At 38.1% G+C, this 19,353-nt stretch overlaps 1 protein-coding gene across 2 annotated transcripts in view; it reads right to left on the reverse strand.

Annotated features, from left to right (window-relative positions):
* The window catches only part of BACH2 (BTB domain and CNC homolog 2), a 371,806-nt gene that overhangs the window by 148,452 nt on the left and 204,001 nt on the right, over window positions 1-19,353 (reverse strand). For both annotated transcript variants that reach the window (XM_063707782.1, XM_063707781.1), the window contains one exon: window positions 15,489-15,637. The gene's annotated coding sequence lies outside the window, so the exon portion shown is untranslated. The remainder of the gene's footprint in view (window positions 1-15,488; window positions 15,638-19,353) is intronic.

Below are 19,353 nucleotides of genomic sequence, written 5' to 3' on the forward strand. Positions count from 1 at the left end.
AGAATTCTGCAAGGATGCTGTACATATCCATCTGCAAATACTTGAAAACCTTTAGAGGTTAATACTAAGTCAGCTCAATGAAACACCTTTGGCCAGTTAACACATGCTCTCCTCTCCTCCCACTTTTCCTGGCAGGTCACATTTCAAACATCAAAATCGGAACAATTTTAAGGTGCTGCCAGACACCCTGACATGAGCGGGCAAGGAAATCTCTGCATTTTTCTGCCTTGCTGAGGTCTGAAAATATAACAAGTTTTCCTTAAAGGTTCAAAGCAAAAAAGGATAGGGTTCACATTAAAGCAAATTCAATTAAAATTTCCCTTCAGAGCAGGATTATTCCCTCTCCATGCTCCACCCATGTCAGAAGTATTTAGAGAATTATTATCAAGCCTTAAAAGTTCGTCTTGAATCTAAGTGATTTAAAGGATTTTTTTCTTTCATTTTGAAGAAATCAATATTATTCAAAGAAAAAAGGGACTTGACAAAAACGGAGGAATTTCCCATTTCAGGTGAAGGAGGGAAGAGGTGCCGCATTTCCTGATAGAGTACTGTGCTTTTTATAAATTATAGTGCATGCACTTTGTATAAATGAATGCATTTAAGCTTTCCTTAGAACAGAAATTGCTTTAATGTTATAGTGAGACAAGTGATTTTCTTTTCTTTTTTAAAAGGGTAGTTTATAAGTTAATGGTTTTTTGAAGCCCATGTAAAAATTGCCTTCCACAAGACAGAGAACTTCACAATGTTTGTGGTGCATATTTTGCCACATTTCACAAGAGGTCTTATTGTTTAAATTCTTATAGCCTTATGTCATATGTGAACAAATGACTTTATTGTTCATTTGAACATGTCTTTATAGGATCTCTGGTGGTAGAGCTAGTGTTGTTGTTTGCATTTTTTCCCCTCAACAAGCCAGAACAAAAGTCTCTTTTTCTGAAGTGCTGGGAACTCAGGGACGATGGCAGTGTGGCAGCAGTTGTCAGTTGGAAACACCATAATGATAATGTAAGTGAAGTGCTCACATTAAGGGGTTGACTTCTGACAAGTCAAGGTCTATAGAAAAGTTTCCGCTACAGCAGACATTATGGTAATGCAAAAACAGAAGTACTTAATAGAACAATTAAGAATCATCCCGTACACTATTTCTGCAGTAGGGCTCAATTCCTTTCGAGATATGCTTTCCTTGGAAGAGACTCCATTCAGAATATTAGGGGAAAAATATCAGTAGCCTTTGGGGAGAACATAATCATCTGGGAGGTGGAAGCGATGGCGGGATCATTAATGGGAGATTCAGTAGGACTCAAAGCTCAAGTTCATTATATTCCTTAGAACTAAGAATAGCTTCTGAATGAGTACTCACAATTCTCCACAGACCTATTTCTCCTAAGGAGCTCCCCCTTTCTCCCTTTCCAATTTTAATCTAAGAAAAAGAATAGAATACAGACAGACATGGGTAGGTAAGCAGGAACAAAGGAACCTCTACAGAATGGAAGAGAATCTAAGCTAGTTCCGTTTTAGATGTTGTTAAATCCCTTTGACCAGGATTCAATTTAGAACAACTCAAAAGATACAGTTTGACAGCATGCTGCATCAAGAGGACAGGAGAAAGAAAGAAGTCACAGGTGTAATGCCGTGGCAAACAACAAAATGTTATTTCCCAGTGGATGTCATGGACGAAAAGAACATATAAGATATAAGGCACATACTACCATTAAAGTAAACAGAATACAAAAAGGAAAGATTTTAGTGAGTTAGGGAGAGACCCTCATTTCTCACACAACTCAGAGTCCCTGACTTTTGTAGGACTTCAGTGAATAAAGCAAAGTCTGTAAGCACAGCCTTTCTATGCTGAGGATGATATATGGCACAAAAAACATTTTACATAATGCCTTTACACTTAGATATTATTTTAGAATCATAAACTAAAAGCGTTTTTAAGGTGGAGGTACCCGGCATAAAATAGATGTATCTTCTTTTTAACCAAGGCTTCTCCTGTCCACACTCAAACCTGGCTTTCCAAGTGTGTTGGCTTTACTATTTTATGATTGGATGAATAAAATAAGACTGTAACTATGGCTACAAAATAAATTACGATACCCTGACCCCAACAGAGTATTATTTTGGAAAGAAAAAAAGTCAAATCCAAGATATTATTATCGTAACTGCAATCTACTTGTGACCCTATTTCAGAAAACCTGCCATTTGGAAGCCTTGTGGAGACATTTTTCAGAATCTTATGTATTCTCTCTGTTAACTGATCAGAGATACTTCTCAGGTTTATTTCACTAAGGACAAAATATGACATATACTTAAGAAAGGATGGATATTGTTTCAGGATCTCTATCCATTCAGGAGAAGACACTTGCTTTTTAGTTAAAAAATGACTGTGACTAATTCCAGAGCACCTGGTATTGGCTTTTTAAAGAATGAGCATTTGAAGTCAAACTGGAAAATGGTGACTGGCACATCTGCAATGATCTAGATGATGGTAAGAGACGATCCAGAGATGGTAAGAGACAGATAAACCCAAAAAGGCTGGCCTCACTTTGCTGCAGAGGGATAAAAGAAAATAGAAGAAGCGAAAAAAATGATTTTTCTCTACAAGTCCCACTCTAGGAATGACCTTTGTTAACTTTGAGTTCTTTCACAAAATGAAATGTTATGTGACAATACAATCTGTTTCCCTTAGGGATGGAAGGTGATGAGGGGAGACCAGTGATAGGTGAGATTTAAAGACACGTAAAGGAAGGGTGGAAAAGAAATGCATTATGTTACCGAGCAAATGAGGATTAAATCTTCATAATGCATGTGAGATTCTCACAAAAAGAAAATAAAACAAGGGCAGGTTTTACTGAACACCTAATATCACCCAGCTGTGAATAAAAGAAAAAGAATCTCACACTGACCAGTTCATACAAATTGACTAATACTTATTCCCTTATGGTCCATGGTAACCCATACTCCAAGCACACATGATGTTCTTTCACATGTACACATTTGTAACTTTCTGTAAACTAATTAGCGAAGGAGAATACAAAATAGGCAGGTATAATGGAAACTAGTGAATTCCACCCCTGAAGCTAGTTGTACTGTAATATCTTCTGCACGGTGCCAACAGCCCCCTTTCCCTTTGCTCATTCCGACACAATGCCTTCAGGTCTGTCTAAGTAATGTAATTTACTAGAGTGGAATTCCCTTGGTACCCTGTGCAGTACTTGGTGACAGTATCATTTATACTCCACCGTGTCATGGCCGGACACTGATCCATCCGCCTTCATCCCTCATTCAGAGGAGAGCATGCAATTTCACCTTCCTCCGTGCCCTTCTCTGGTGTGCACATACACATTCACTCCACTCAGCCCTAATTACAAACCTGGGTTAAAATACTCTCATTAGATTTATATTTCGCACTCCAAATGTCAATCTTGTTGAAAATTCCCGTTTTCTGGAGGATTCATCCATTAGCAATAAACTTTAAAGCATTCTGTGACTGAGTGCATTAAACCAGCAATGCGGACATGCACTTAAAATACATCATTAGAGAAAATCTCCATTGCAAATACTTTACACTATTCAACCAAAGGAATAATGAGCCCCGCCTGGCCAGTACCCTCAAACTGCACATGAAGGATAAGTTAAAACTGGCAGTTTTGCAGGAAGGAGCACACGGTGTATCCACAGGATGCATTTCAGAATCTGTCATTCCTTATGAAGGTGTGGGAGGGAATCACAGCCAGAGTCTAATTTATCACCTTCTCTCACCTATTATTTTTACAGAAACTTCGGTCTATGGCAAAGGGCAAGAGGGATGGCGAAGATAATGGGGAATATATGAGTGTGTACAGGGAACAGAAGCTGTATCTGCAATGCCAGGAACTTTGAAAGTCACCTAGAATGATTTGCTCGGCCTGAAAAGCATTCTTCCATTTCGTTAACAGAGGAAAGTGGAGAAAGAAGCATTGTCTGGAGACACTGGAGGAAGCGGGTATCATTTTAATACAAGACAGATTTCCCTGGCAGAGTTGACCTGAGAAATGTCTTTATTCCAGACTGATGGTTCCTAACACAAAAACCAAAAATCTGATGAGAATACTAATATATAAATTATAAGTCACAAGTTGTATCTGGGACAGGGATGGTAGGACAGACTAAGAAAAGGAAAATTTGAAGAGGATTTAAAAACAACCCAGCAAAATACAACAATTAAGAAAACTAAGCCACCACTGTTTTATATCTGTCCCGTATTTTAATTCCTTAGCTTACAGGTTTAATTCATCACTTCTTGTCAGGTCTCAGGTGAGGCAAAGTTAAGGTACAGTCATAACTTCTCTTTAACTTTGATAAATGAAGAAACAGCATTCTAGGAAAGTCCTGGAGGAGGTTAAAGGGAGACTGATTTGAAGTCTTAGCATCTAATCCTGAAGGCTAACAAAAAAGTTATGTCCACAATTATGACTCTGTACTGTGAAATACACAATACACTTTATAATGCAAAACTTTGGTGGGTGGAAAAGGACTCTAGAAGGACAGGTATACATTGTATTAAACAGAAAATAACTTCCAAAGCATAAAAAATAAAAATAAAAGCAACAGCAATTGTTTTCTACCTGTCAGCATCTGGTCAATCTGTCAGATTGTTCAGTAACCAGAATTATAACAGATGCAATATTTTCTGTGGGGAATTACACCACCATGGAAGCTATTGCTCCTGAAGTTTTGTCCATTTCCACCTGAAATATTTTTTTAGCCTTACTTGATTACAACATTAGCACTCTCTTTCATAATGTACACCAGCAGGTACTACAATTAACATGCACAGATGTTAGAACTGAACATCCATGTTTAAATAAAAAACAGGGAGAAGGTAAAAATTACTGAATATGCTCAACACAGCACTAATCTTAAAAGGAAAGAGAGGCTTACACTGTGCTAACTTAACAGCAAAATAAAAAAAACAACAATCCCCCAGATGGCATTAGTAACCTAAGAAGAAGCAAACCACTCTATAAATGCCTGCATTCTTCTGAAACACTGAACCAGAGGCTGATCTTTTGTCCATTTAATTCCAAAATTTGTACTCCAAGAACAGAGGAGAACTCCCAAATGCTCTCAAATTCTCCAACACATTTTATGATGCAACTGCACAAATGACGATAACACCAACATCATTTTGTGGAGTGCTGGCTTTGTGCTTTATGTACGTCATCTCACTGAATCCCCACAACCACCCTCTCATTCAGGTAGGCAGTACTACTTCTGTTCCCATTTTCAAATAAAGACACCCAGGCCTAGGAGAGGTTAACAGATCAAGGTCAACAAGTAGCTAAGCTAAGATTTGATCCGGAGTCTTTTTTTCCTCCTAAAGCTCTCAACTCATTGTAACCACTGTGCCACACTGTCTGCCACAGTTGGGGATGCCAAAGAAAAATGTGATTTGCAGTCTTCATTTTTCAGAGTCTTCTGGAACTGCCCTCTTGACTCATCCATTTTACAAAGCTCATCAAACTGAAAGGCTCAGAACACTTGCAGACATTCTCATTCTTTGGAAATGCCACAACCACTCAGTCAGTGGAACGGGACAGCACCATCAATGGGATCGCGAAGGCACAAATTTCCCTGTGAATGCTGGCGCCGCCTCTCTTTGGTGTTTCTTCTAGCCACAAACGGACACGTTATCACTTACTGTGGTTGCATTCGACTCAGCAGCCAGATGCAGGGGAGTTTTTACTTGGTTAACTGTCCCTCCAACATCTGTGTCTACAGAAGGTACTACAGGGCAGGCATGTGCTCATCCTTGTCCCTTCTCCCTCCTCCAACCAAACACACAAAAAGTTTTCCAATCTCTAGGGCAACACCATTAAGATATCCTTTTCTTGCTGTGCTATGAGTTTACAAGAAATAACTTTCTAACAATAAGCCAAGAAGATGGATGTTGTAAAACTGCATTTCAAATAAGGCAATTCCTTTTTAAAAAAGATTCAAGGGTTTCATGCTTCTTTCTTCCTTCCATCAACACAATTTGTTTATGTATGAGTTGGATCTTTCTTCCTTCGGAAGAGAAAAGTGCTGATAAACTATCATGTGTAGACAAACAACGCAAAAACTTGGTTGCCTTTTGCTATTTAAACAGAGACAAATTATTTCCCAATATACCACTTACCAGACAGATGCAAAGATGTGGGCAAACCAGTCATCAGAATTAAGAGTGATTTTGCTTGCACTACATATTCTGATTTGTATGACTCTTATTTTTAGCCATGCACAAAGGGCAATAAATGGAAAATCTTATTCTAACCGCTACTTTTTCTGGGCCACCCACACTACCCCACCTACCACACAACTTCACAAATGTAAAAAAACCCAGCCCAGGGTTTGTCCTAACAAGGGATGCAAAGTGGCTAAAATGTGTGACATTTTTTCCAGTTAGTGTTTGTACTTTCATTTTTTTTTTTTCTGTCTCAGGACTTTCAGGGAAAACAATGTTGACTTACCAATGGGCATTTTCAAAGACTCTCTAAGTTGGCATGTCAGTCAGTGTACAGACAACGTGATCCGCAAGGCACGGGCACCACCCTGCCGTGAACCACATCTCAGCCAATCTTCCGCAAAGAAATGTACCCAAAAACTTTTCTGTAAATTCAGGAAGGTGATCCACACCTTCCACATTTTGTTTTGAAACAATGACGGTATTTTAAAAGTTCTTCAAATTAACAAAAGTGATATCAGAAATATAAACATTTCTAAAACAGAGCGGGCTGTGAGGAGTGATTTTGCCAAACTTAAGTCAGTAGCACTTGACTTATATCTGCTTTTAGTCTGCGGTGGCACCATGCTTACCAAGGCACAGTATCCCCTTGCTATCCCTTTCCTTCTGTGCATTTTTTCTTTCTGTATGCCTTAACCACACTTCTCCACCTGATAACCTGAAGCTTATCAAGCATTAATTCACACATGGTTATCATTGTGGATTGAAGCATCTGATATTTAGAGATAACTATCTTGATGGCAAATAATAAAAACAAAATTGATGAAGAGGATGTTTGCCAGGGGCACAGAGAAGATAGAGATGAGAGTCTATTTTTGATTACTATCTTTCCAGACTTTTAATAAAAAGTTATTACAGTCTCAGGATACCAATTAAAATGCTTGTTCCTCTGAGCCCTCTGCAAACCACAACAGCAAACATATGCAGGTAACAATTAATATTTAAAAGTCTAGTTCAACAAAATCATCAGAATCATTAGGAAACAAAAGGCATCAACCCTGAGAAAGGCATCTTTACCTGTGTGCCTGCTCATTATCCAGAAACTAGAGGAAATGTTCTTTCATCGTCTGGTAGTTAGCACATGCCCTGCAGAGCTAACACCGTCTTCATGCGCGGTACTCGAGCAGCTCTGATGAGATGTCTCAGAAAATCTTTTTTGGGTGATAGTCCACTATCGTCAGAACTTCTGACTTGTGTTGTAAAACACAGGCAATTAAGTATTACACAAAGTGGGTCATACGCCACTGAGACAACCACACCGCCCCCAAATCAGACTCCAAATGACTGTGCTGTGACAAGGTAGGAGGGGTCTGAACGCAGCGAAAGCAAAACTTTTATGTGGTGAGGAGCATTTTAGTTTTCACTGGTTTAGGTTAGAGAAAGTTAATCTCAATGTCAACTACAAAGCCAACAAACTTTTAGTGTGTTCTTGAATTTATATGACAAATGCTGGCTGTTCATCTAATGGGAAATTCAGATCCAATGTCATAAACAGTCTGAGGGACAGTCTCAGGTTTAAATGACATGCCCACCACTGAACAAGTGAGCACTGTGACTCAGTGAAGGAAGGCGGCCAAATCGAAACTAAAGACAAAGAACCAAATTCTCATTATCCACATTAGCATCTCCTTCTCCAAAGGAGGATCAAAGTACTGTATACCACTTCCCCACACCCGTAACCAACCAGGGCATTCAACACAATCGCGGATGCTACCCAAACACCCTTCAACTGCTGTAGGAAAAAGGTCAAATGTAGTTACCTGAATTGAGCACATTCATTCATCTGTCACTGAAGAGTCACAGAAATATTAATTCAATATACACTGAGTTCCTATTACATACAAGGACACAGAGGACATGAAGGGATGCTCTCAAAGTCACTGCTTTCAAGGAACTTAAGAATCCTGTACACGGGATGGTAAAACCTAGATATAACCAATGTCAAAGACAGACTTTTTCTTTTTTTTTTTTTTAAACAAACAAAATCCCTTCTAGCAGCTAGCTGCTTACTAAATACTTCCTATTCTACTGACATAAAGTTTGTGGATTACAATTCTACATTTCTCAGATGAATCTTCTAACAATTCCTTAAATTTTACCTTGGTTTTCTTTCAGTGCTCAAAGCTCTTCCTAACCTTGGCCAAGTGTTAGGATTCATCCTAACCTGAAGGCCTAGTACTCTCCAAAGGGAAGCACAGAGATACCAGCACAACTCAAGGAGCTATAAAATCACAACACAGCAATCGGAAGAGATGCGTCTTTAAAGGGGGATAAAGGATGCAAAGTTAAAGGAAAACTCTGTTCACAGCACAAGAAGGCATATATTTGAATGAAATTTTGTTACCAAAATTATAAAATCAGAATTTGATTGGAGTCCATATTGTTTGGATTGTGAATGCGGAACGGGAAGATCTGGCTAACTCAACCATTCCCATTTCTGCCAAATTGCCTTATAGTACAGTGATTACTAATTTCTAAATAATCAGAACACAATCAGTTGACCTAACACCAAAGCCATCTTGTACATAACTGAATCTTCCTTTATGATTCCAGAGGCCCACTAGGATCTTACAGGGCCACTCACTATCATTTTGACTGACAGAAGGTAGAAATGAAAATACTGGTTCACAGGAATTTCCACCTGATAAAGATACTGGTAAGTCCACACAGCTATCTGTTCTTATAAGAGCTGATTAATATAATTAGAAGGAAGAAAAAAAAAGTAACAAGGAGATCACTGTCCTATAAGATGACACTTAAAGGCATCATTCCTAAGTGCCACCAGCTTGTAGGATGTAATCAGTCTAGAGCACTGCTTGTAAATTTGGAATTAGTTAATTAGTTTCTTGAAAAAAGTCTGGAAAAATACATAAAAGTATGAGTTAACAGGTAGGTTATATTTGGACAGCCAGATTATAGGTAATTTATCTCTACCTTTATTCAATTTTCTGCTATTTTATAAATTATGTAGAATACATGTATCACTTTGATAATAAGGAAAAGAAAGCTACTTCTGTTCAGATAAAAGGAAACAATTATTTTCTGATTGTGGTTCTGTCTAGAAATCAAGAACACTTCATCAATAAGTTTCTGACACTTTCTGTCAAGAAATCAAGGACGCAGCATACTAATCTGAACTGAACTGATGACAAGTAAGGCACAGAATACAGGAAAAATATGCTAGAAATAACAGATTATAGCTTCTAATTAAGCACCGCAAGGACTCTAAAAATCTTGCTATCCTGCAAAGCTTTGTAAATACTGTTCTGGGGCAGAAGAGCAGAAGTGCTTTTCCTCCTCATGACGCACAGTCTGTGCAACTTCCAGCTGCCACAAGGCTGCAGGCGCACATTCTTAGAAGATCTATCTAATGGGACATCCTTGGAAAAACATGCTGCAATGCCCTGGGTTAAATCTGGGCTCACAGAGAGGCATCATTTCACTAGCGACAGGTGCATCCAAAAAAGAGCACACAAACCATTTCTTAAAAATCAACAGATTGGAAACTATTAGAATAAATTGATAAACAATTTGTACTACAACTGATGTCACTGGGCAGGCAGCTTTATAATAAAACATAGATTATTTGGAGACTCACGACTCAGAGAATTATCTTTTGAAATTTTTGATTTATATATTAATGTATACAACCATGCTGGTAACATCACTCCTCTCTGTACCATTAGCAGAGAATGAAAATTAATTTTGATGATCTCTTGAGCACAACATAATCTGAATCTGAAATGGCATATTACAAATAATCATATCATAGGTTCTTTTTATTTTTTAAAAAGAAACAGAATTGGCTTCAAAAGTATGCCGTTGGTTCCCAATGACTATAGGAGCTAAATACATAGGTTCATAAAATGATTTCATATATTAGTTTTAAAACCAGTAATATCACAACTTTTAGAGTGCTTAACATAAACAGAACATTTAACATTTAACCTCTGGCACTGGAAAGGTGGTAAAAGCCAAAACTTGCAGTTTCTCGAGAAGAATAAAAATGAATGGTATATTGTTCTATCCTCAGTCAACATTTTTAGATTATTATTAAAGCATGGAAATAGGTATACTAAAACCTCAGTTAATTAGACTATTTGAGGACAAGAATATTTTTTATTATTTTGATTTTCTGGTTAATTGACAACTAGAAAATGCTTTTTGTTGAAGTTTTTCCAAAGCAGTTTCTTTTCCTCTTTATAAAACATCTAACCATTCTCAATGATTCAGCAGGTCAGTGTCATCAGCTACAAGTATCCTCCAGGGTTTACACCCCACCTTTACTCAAAACCAAAGCTATCTTGTTTTCTTCATCGCTGAAAAAGGGAAGTGTGGTGTGTGCGGTAGGGTGGGGTGTGTGGGAGGGAAGGGGAGGGGGTGGGGAAGTATGAAGGTTAGCTAATTCAGGGTTCTGGCTAGTTGGGTTCCAGGTAGCAAAGCCGTCAGTAAACACAAATTCAATGTCTGGAACCAGGCACATCTGATTCCTGCGAATGATGAGACAAGGACACAAGGACATCCCACTAGGGTCTGTCTTTGTTGGTCTTCTCTACTTTATGTCATTTTGTCTTGGTGACTGCTGGTTTGATGCTCTTCTCTGTGGAAAATGTGTCAGTGTGTCTATCTAAAAATTCTGGTCTATGAACTCATGGGGGGGGGAATTTATTTTGATTAGATTCCATATCCATGCCCTTTCAACTCAAGCTTAGGGTGGATGTCAAAGATGAATAAGCCCTTACTTTCCTCTCCCTTAGACTTGCTGACCTGAATTTTCTCCTCTACAAAAACCTTTAATTCCAGTTTTTTTTTTTTTTTTTGGTATCTCAGCGGCTCCCCATAGCAACTGACTCAGAAACCTCTTTTCCTTTGCCCTGTTTTCCAATACCTAAGTGAAAATCATGAAGAGTTTCTTTCTAAGCAGGTTTGGAAAGTCTGGCATGAGAATGAGTGGACTAATTTATATATATTGTACTTTAACAAATTCATTTTACCTCTTTTCAGTTACACCTTTTCCTTAAGCAAAATTATATATAATGGTTCTGCTACAGGGCCTCTGTAACAGACTATATATATACTGGTATCTTAAGGAGATAGTAGGATAATTTAGGATAGCAGTTTGTGAACTTTTTGAAACCATGGATCCTTATAGATGACTCTTCAGGAATTCTAACCCCTGGTCAGCCCTAGGGGTAGAGGGTAAAGGTAGTGAAGATGACCTGAATAAAGTATGGCTACTGGGCCCCATAAAACTGTTGATTGTTCTTCAAAGCCAAATTTCTAGAAATGTAGAATAAAACACAAAAGCCAAAAAAAGTAGGGTACAATGGACTAACCTAGTGAGTTCCATCCTGTGTGTTCCTCACAGGACTACCAGCCACTCACTAACCTGTCTGTGACTTACGGGTACAATAATACCCATAAGTACAGAGATTTGGTGATGGGGGATAAATCCTGCTTCACTTGGAGAAGGTAAAACAGGCATCATAATAATCATAGGCCCTACAGCGGGAGAACTATCTGCTGTGGATTTCCTCTCACAGCTTTCATTTTCTACTGTGCTGGAATCTACAGGAAGTCTGCATTCCCTGGTTCCTGCCTCCATGTCCACCTCCGCTGATTAAGACCTTTCAGAAGCCACAGTGAGGCACACAGCTCCGGGACTCTCTCCGTGCTCTGTGCATGGACTGGTTTACAAACACCCATCTGGAGGAACTGGAGCAGCCCCACTGCTGGAGCATGGGTGGCTCACGCTTTCCTTCGCCCCAGTGAAGCAGGTCTTCTAGATGTGTAAATGGCATTTTAGTAGAGACCACAGTTGTTTAAGGCAAATTCCCTTGATGGCTTCTGACAACTGTGTCTTTACTCTGATAGGAAACTCATTCCTGGGACTGAAGTATATACCATTCAGTGGATCCCTTACCTTTGTTGTCTTCTAAAGGCTGCCCAAAGGGTAACAGGGATGAGGGAGGTGTGAGAGACATAATGATCTGTTCTTCCTGCATCCTCACAAACTGCAGCATCCCTATCAAGCACTAGCTAGTGATTCTGCACAGCATTCTTAGGAGGAAAGCTTTAAAAAATTATGTAAAATATATACAACATAAAATTTACCATTTTACCCATTTTTAAGTGTGCATTTCAGTGGCATTAAATACATTCACATTGTTGTGCAACTGTCATCATCATTCATCTCCGGAACTCTCCAATCTTCCCAAACTGATACTTAATATCCATTGAACAACAACTTTCAATTTTTCCATCCTCCCATCCCCTGGCAACCACCATTCTACTTTCTGACTCTGTAAATCTGACAGTTCTAGGTATCTCATATAAATGAGATATTTAATATTTGCCTTTTTGTGTCTGGATTATTTCACTTAGCATCTTCAGGGTTCCTCCATGTCGTTAGCATGTGTCAGAATTTCATCTTTTTAAAGGCTGAATAATATTCCATTGTATGTATTAATATACACCACATTTTGTTTATCCATTAATCTGTAGATGGACACCTGGGTTGCATCCACCTCTGGCTACTGTGAATAATGCTGCTATGAACATGGTTGTACACACATCTATCTGCTCAATTCCCTACTTTCACTTTTTTTGGTATATACCCAGAAGTGGAATTGCTGGATCACTTGGTAATCCTGTTTAATTTTTTTTGAGGAACTGTCATACTGTTTAGTATTTAATTTTTTAAATATATACACTTTATCTTAAAGAGCAGTTTTAGGTTCACAGTAAAACTGACCAGAAAGTATAGAAGTTTCCCACATGCCCCCTGTCGCCCTCTGCCCCACAAGATTCAGTTTTATAGGCACCCTACTCACTCGGTGACTGAACGCTCGTCCAAAGACATGGGGAGTGATCCAGGCAGGTCCTGCCAGATCCAGCAGGAGCCTGAAGCCATGATTCACCTAAGGAGTCAAGACAACTTCTTTCCTTCCTGACCTGTAGACAGGAAACTGACTGACAGCAAAGGTCATCCCACAGGAACACTGGATGTGTAAACATGGAGATCTGCAGAGTGGCAGAGCAGGAGAGGGCGCTAAGGGGCATTTGATCCAACCTCCTTCTTTCACTTTATGGTGAAGATGTCTCATAAACTGATAACCTTCCTTCCAGGAATGCAGTGCAGAATAAACTAGTGCTTGTTGGAGATGGTATATTTTTGAGGGTGGAGTAATAAGAATTACATCTCTCACAACTCTATCAGCCCTAATCCCAGCCCCGTTACCCTTTGGGCAGCCCCCAGAAGGCACCTCTGGGTTAATTCCATTATAGATCACTTTTAACACTTACTGGTTTTTGTCTTATTTTTCTGATATTGTGGGTTTTATTTTAAACATTTTAACATACACCTACTGTACATTTAAGTCTATCTCCAGGATTTTTGACTCTATTAATGTTGAGGCAATACATATGTTCTTTCTTTGCTTGGCAATTGCTTTATTAACAGTGATTATTCTCAACTCCAGAGAGTTATAATAAGAGAACTGTAAATCCTAAGTGCTACTCTGAATGATAACATCTACCATATCCAAGTAAAATGTTATAAATCACAGTGCTTATCCACAGATTTAAAATGCCCAGAAATTTCTCAAATGTTTCCTGGACAGTATCACTCATACTATTTTTACACTCACATCGACTCAATGAAACAAAAGAAAAAATGCTGCTTCAAATTCCTACAGTCAAAGCTCAGAAATATACAATGCATATATCTGTTCACAGGTACACATGTTCATTTGTGTGTATGCTTACATGTGTCCAAATGTACATTCGTTTAGTCAAACTCTTCTACTTTTTTCTATTAATGTGGAATAAATTGTTCTTGTCCTCAGCAGTTAGGCAACGGGCCTGTTCGAAAGCTAACACCACAACATGATGATTCGCAAAGTTTTTCAGTCTTGAGAACTTAGAATCTCACAAAACCTGGACTTGCTGGCTTGGGTTACTCATTGGAGGTGTGCTTCCCTTCCCATGTGTGTGTGTTTTTTTATTTTGAACTTTTGTGGGCATACAGTAGGTGTGTATATTTGTGGAGTACATGAGATGTTTTGATACAGGCATGTAATATGAAATGAGCACATCATGGAGAATGGGGTATCCACCCCCTCAAGCATTTATCCTTTGAGTTACAAATAATCCAATTACACTCTTTACTACAAAATGTAAGTTATTATTGACTATAGTCACTCTACTGTACTATCAAATAGTAGGCCATATTCATTCTTTCTATTTTTTTTTTGTACCTATTAACTATCCCACCTCCATGCCCTGCCCCCAACCCCCACTACCCTTCCTGGCCTATGGTAGCTATCCCTCCTACTCTCTATGTCCAGGAGTTCAAGTGTTTTGACTTTTAGATCCCATGAGTAAGTGAGAACATGTGATGTTTGCCTTTCTGTCCCACATGTGTTTTGTAAATCAAATCACATTTAAGTGTGTGAGGGGAGGGATAATGCTATGATGACTCACTCTGAAAGGGAACAATGTATTTCCCAACTCAGGGGAAAAAAGATTTTCTCTTTTGAGTGTGTCTAAAAGCATGATGAGCACACCTGCAAAAGGACTGTAGCTGTTGTTTTAGCCTAATAACAGCACTATTAGTCACACTTGTTGAAAACCAGGGGCAAAGAATGGCTGGTACTAGCAGCTCTGGGGTAAAGCTGGCACAGAATAATGGCATCAACTGGGCTGGACTTCCAAATGTGAAGGTGCTAAGTGAAACTTAAAACTCTTTTCTGAGACATAAGTCAGTGTATTAAGCAAAGCATTCAATTTCTTAATTTAATGCTATTTATTACTCAAGTATATACAGTTTTCTACCTTTTTCATTATTTCAAGCACATGAGTTAAAGCAGTGATTCTCAAATTGGGGTCCCTGGACCAGCTGCATCAGCCTCACTTGGAAACTTCTTAGAAAAGCAAATTCCTAGCCTGTACCAAATCTACTGAATCAGAAATCTGAGCTTGAGGCCCAGCAAGCTGTACTTCAACAAGCCCTCCAGGTGATTCTGATTCAAGCTGAAATTTAAGAGCCACTGAGTTAAGGAACCACCAATATACAGATTCCAACCTTTGCTCAATGATAACTCTCCAGCTCCTTTGTTAAAAAAAAAAGTAATTCATGTGTGCTTGGGCTATTTGTTACTATCACCTAAGAAAATATTTATCATTGTTTAATTAAGGAAAATAAACCCTGGTCAAAACTTACATGTAATTTTTCCAGGTCCTGTGCTGGCTTCGAGTCTTAGGATGCAGGGAACTGGGCGAAGGGAGAGATGAGAAGGCTCTGGCAATCCATTCAGACATGGACCCCAAAGTTTTGTGGGGCAACCTTGTGACAGGTCAGTGAGTGTCCACCTAATTGGGAAGGAAAAGTTGTCCATTAGCAGATGAAAGTATGCATGTGAATCTTTCCCCCTCTCTCCTGCTATCTCGCCATACTCCGTTCTGCTTGTTATGATCTCATACAACTGTCTGTGCCTCTGGCTGTCGGCCTCTTGACCAATCCTCATGAACAGAATAAGACACCATAGCCCGTGGTAGAAACGCCTGGGCTCTGCCTGCTAGAAGCCCTATTCCTTGAGGTATCTCCTTTAGGTGAGCAGCCCTCATGAGGGGCTCTCCTGAATCCAAATGTAGCCTAGGAGATAGGTCCATGTCCAGTAAGTTATCACCTTCTATATTTCATCTCACGTTTTCTGTCAGCAAATCAGAATACCTTGGTTTAAAAGACACATGTGGCCATTGTAAATAGAAGAGATTCGGGAAGCAAATGATTTAAGAATTCTTACCGAAACGAGATGATTCCCTGATGCCTCAAATGTGTTTCGTTTTAAAATTAATATTTATTTTTTCAGATAACTTAATACATGCTTATTGTAGAACATTTGAAACATACAGAAAAACAAAGAAAAAAATAAAGATCAATGGTAACCTTGACACCGATAAATCACTAATGATGTTTTGTTGTATGGGTCTGAAACTCCTTCACCGAAACTCTTGGGGCCAGATATGTTTCAGAATTCAGAATTTTTGGATTTTAGAGATGCAGCTACCATTTATTACATTAGTATCTTGTGAGAGTATGGAGCAGCACCCTATAATATTAAATATTAAACATTAAATATTTGTGCACAAAAATAGATGCATATTCTTATTAAGTGGGGGTAAAATAGAGCCTCACATTTGTTCAGGCCAGGTTTTCCTACCAAAGAAGTTACTAAAAATAGAACAAAACAAAACCCCTTTTGATTTCTGAAAACTTTTGGATTTAGAATTAGAGATAAGGGATTGTGGGCCAGTATTCTTTTCAGATACATGCACATACTCAAAGTATTGCTTCTACTTTTTCATTCAATTCTAAAATAAAATGTGAGTTATATGAATATTTCCCCAAGTTATTAAAAATTATTCAAAACATGCTTTTTAATGTTCATGTGTATTATACCCCATAGAAATACATCTTATGTATTTATTTCCCTCATTTTTGGAATTGCAGATTGTTTTTTTCTTTGTTATTGTCAGTAACACTTTAGGGGATATTTCTGAATATCAGATTGTCTTGAATTTCTGAACATTTTCTTACGCAGGTTCCTAGAAAAGGAATTATTGCATGAAAGGGCATAAACTTTGAGAGTCTTGATTTTCTAGAAAGATTGCACCAATTTATATTTTTTTCCAGCAGCATGAATGCCTGGTTAATTATGAACCTTATCATAGACAGAGAAAAATACACTTGCTCCTCACGCAACTTAACAAAATTCTAATCAATGATGACCAAATGTAAGATATTTTATTTTTGTTTTCCTTACACAGAAGATAGTGAACAGCTTGCTGTTTTTGACATAGCAAGAGAGAAATGGAGTTAATTTAAGTTTACCATCAAATGACCCTCATTAGGCCAGACTGAGTTAGATGTGGACAGTGGGGCAGCTGTGACTTGTCCATGGGGTCTTCACATGGAAAAGCATGTGAGAGAATTCAGAAATAATTCCCATAATATCGTGAGAAGAAAAACCACTGATTATTTGTGGGTTGATAATTCATCTTCTAGAGTAGTGAGGCCTTGTATTTCCCTTCCTTCTGGTGTTTTCCTATTTCTTGGACATTTTGCTCTTCCTCAGGATGGCATCAAAAAGCAGAAAAAGATGCGAAGACGAAATCAAATCAGAATAGCTAATAATAATGGCTAACCCTTATGCATGATTACAGTGTGTCCACTCCAATGCCAGGTCCTTGTATGTATTATCTCATTTAACGCCAAGTGCATTGGTAACAAAACTGGTGGCTGGCAAGTTTGAAAGTATGTGCCCACTCATTGGTCCTCCTTATTCCCCAATAAGTTTGTAGGAATTTGGGCTTCAGAATTCCAAAGATGTATTCAAGCCTAGTGTCTCATTACTATGTTGACTCATTGTCTAGCTATATATCACAAGCTTGATCTTTCCACTCTTTGGTCAGTACCATCTATAGCATCTAAACGAAGCAGAGAAAGTCTAAGAAAATTCTAGACAATAGTAAACCCTTTGAAAGTCCTATATTGACACGGGGAAGGCTATAGCTCTTTAAGCACAATAGAGAAGTGTGAGGTAAGAGTGTCATATAACACAAAACAGGTTATACATGGAGAAAGACATGAAGACACAGATAAAATACACACTTGAAAAAAGAAACATACAAACACATTCTTCCCAAACGTGGCTACGAATTAGGAATGCTAAAGCAGGTCTTACAGCCCCAGGTTCTTTTAGATTTATAGCTTTTTCTAATAATCTCTCTTTCTCTTTCCTCTTTATGTATATTTAACCTTACAGGATAATTGGTATAGAGAATGCCACAATTTTCATACGCTAATAAAAGCAAACTGAAGTGACGTTTGTTTGTTATATTAAATGAAATAACCTCACTCTTTCACTTATGTATAAACTCAAATTTCTGCACCTACTAATACTACAAGATGGTTATGGTTTGAGGAGTAGGGGGTGCAAAAAATTTCAATCCTATTTTGGGAGTGATTTAAATTGATCTTTCCCAACAATCTTATCTAAAAATAAGGATTGTTTCTATCAAAATGATCAAAAGACCAAAGAGAAGTGGACCATTTCCTTCACTGTGGCTTTACTTCATAATTTAAGCATCATTTTCCCGATAATTAGGTGTCAACGCAGGTAGAATAGCTTATAAATGATTTTTCTTTGCCACATTCAGGTATATGACTAAGTTTCTAAGCAGACCAGAGCTACAGGGTGTGAAAAATAAAATGGTAATAGAAGAAATAAACCCTCAAAGAGGATACTTTGTTTTTTCCAAAGGGCCTAACTGCTTCAGGGGAAATACAAAAAACAAACCACCATTAATAACGCAAACGATTACCAGACACTCCTTGGATACTCAAACTGTACAACTATCATTGTAAAGCTAATTACAAATTTGGATTCTCTCATTTTAAAAATATACTTCGAAGCAACCCACTTCTGTTTCAATGCTGAACCAAAGTCTGTGCAATTGGCACACTGTCAAAGTAAAAAAAAAAAATATATATATATATATATACACACACACACACATTGCATCACTTGCACTTGAACAAAGTTATTACTTTCAATGTCACTAAATCCTGAACTGCAAAACACCGCAAGCTAAAAGCAAGTAATGCCACATGGTATATTATCTTACATTTACAAAAGAGTTTATAGTTTTCCAAGCCACAGAGATACAGACTTTCCCACTCACAGTAGCTTTGTTATGCTGGGCACCCCACTCACTGCCTCGGAGCCTACTACCTCTCACAGGTTCTTGTGGGGATCACATGAGAATGTATACAGAATTTTTTTTGCAGATTATAAGACATACATAAAATATTAGGTATCTTTTTTTAAAACTAAACAACTTTGTGAGGCATAAAGATATTAATTGCCATTTCACAGTTCGGAAAAGAACACAAGAAGATGTAACAAAAAAAGTACTAAGTTAGAAGATCTGAGTTTTATTTCTAAATTGGCTACAAACTAGCTGCCTGACTCTCTGGGACTTGATTTCTTCAGTAAAACAAGGGGGTTGGATGAAATGACTGT

This window comes from Gorilla gorilla, chromosome 5, assembly GCF_029281585.2.
Source record: "Gorilla gorilla gorilla isolate KB3781 chromosome 5, NHGRI_mGorGor1-v2.1_pri, whole genome shotgun sequence".
In the NCBI taxonomy this organism is placed as follows: Eukaryota; Metazoa; Chordata; class Mammalia; order Primates; family Hominidae; genus Gorilla; species Gorilla gorilla.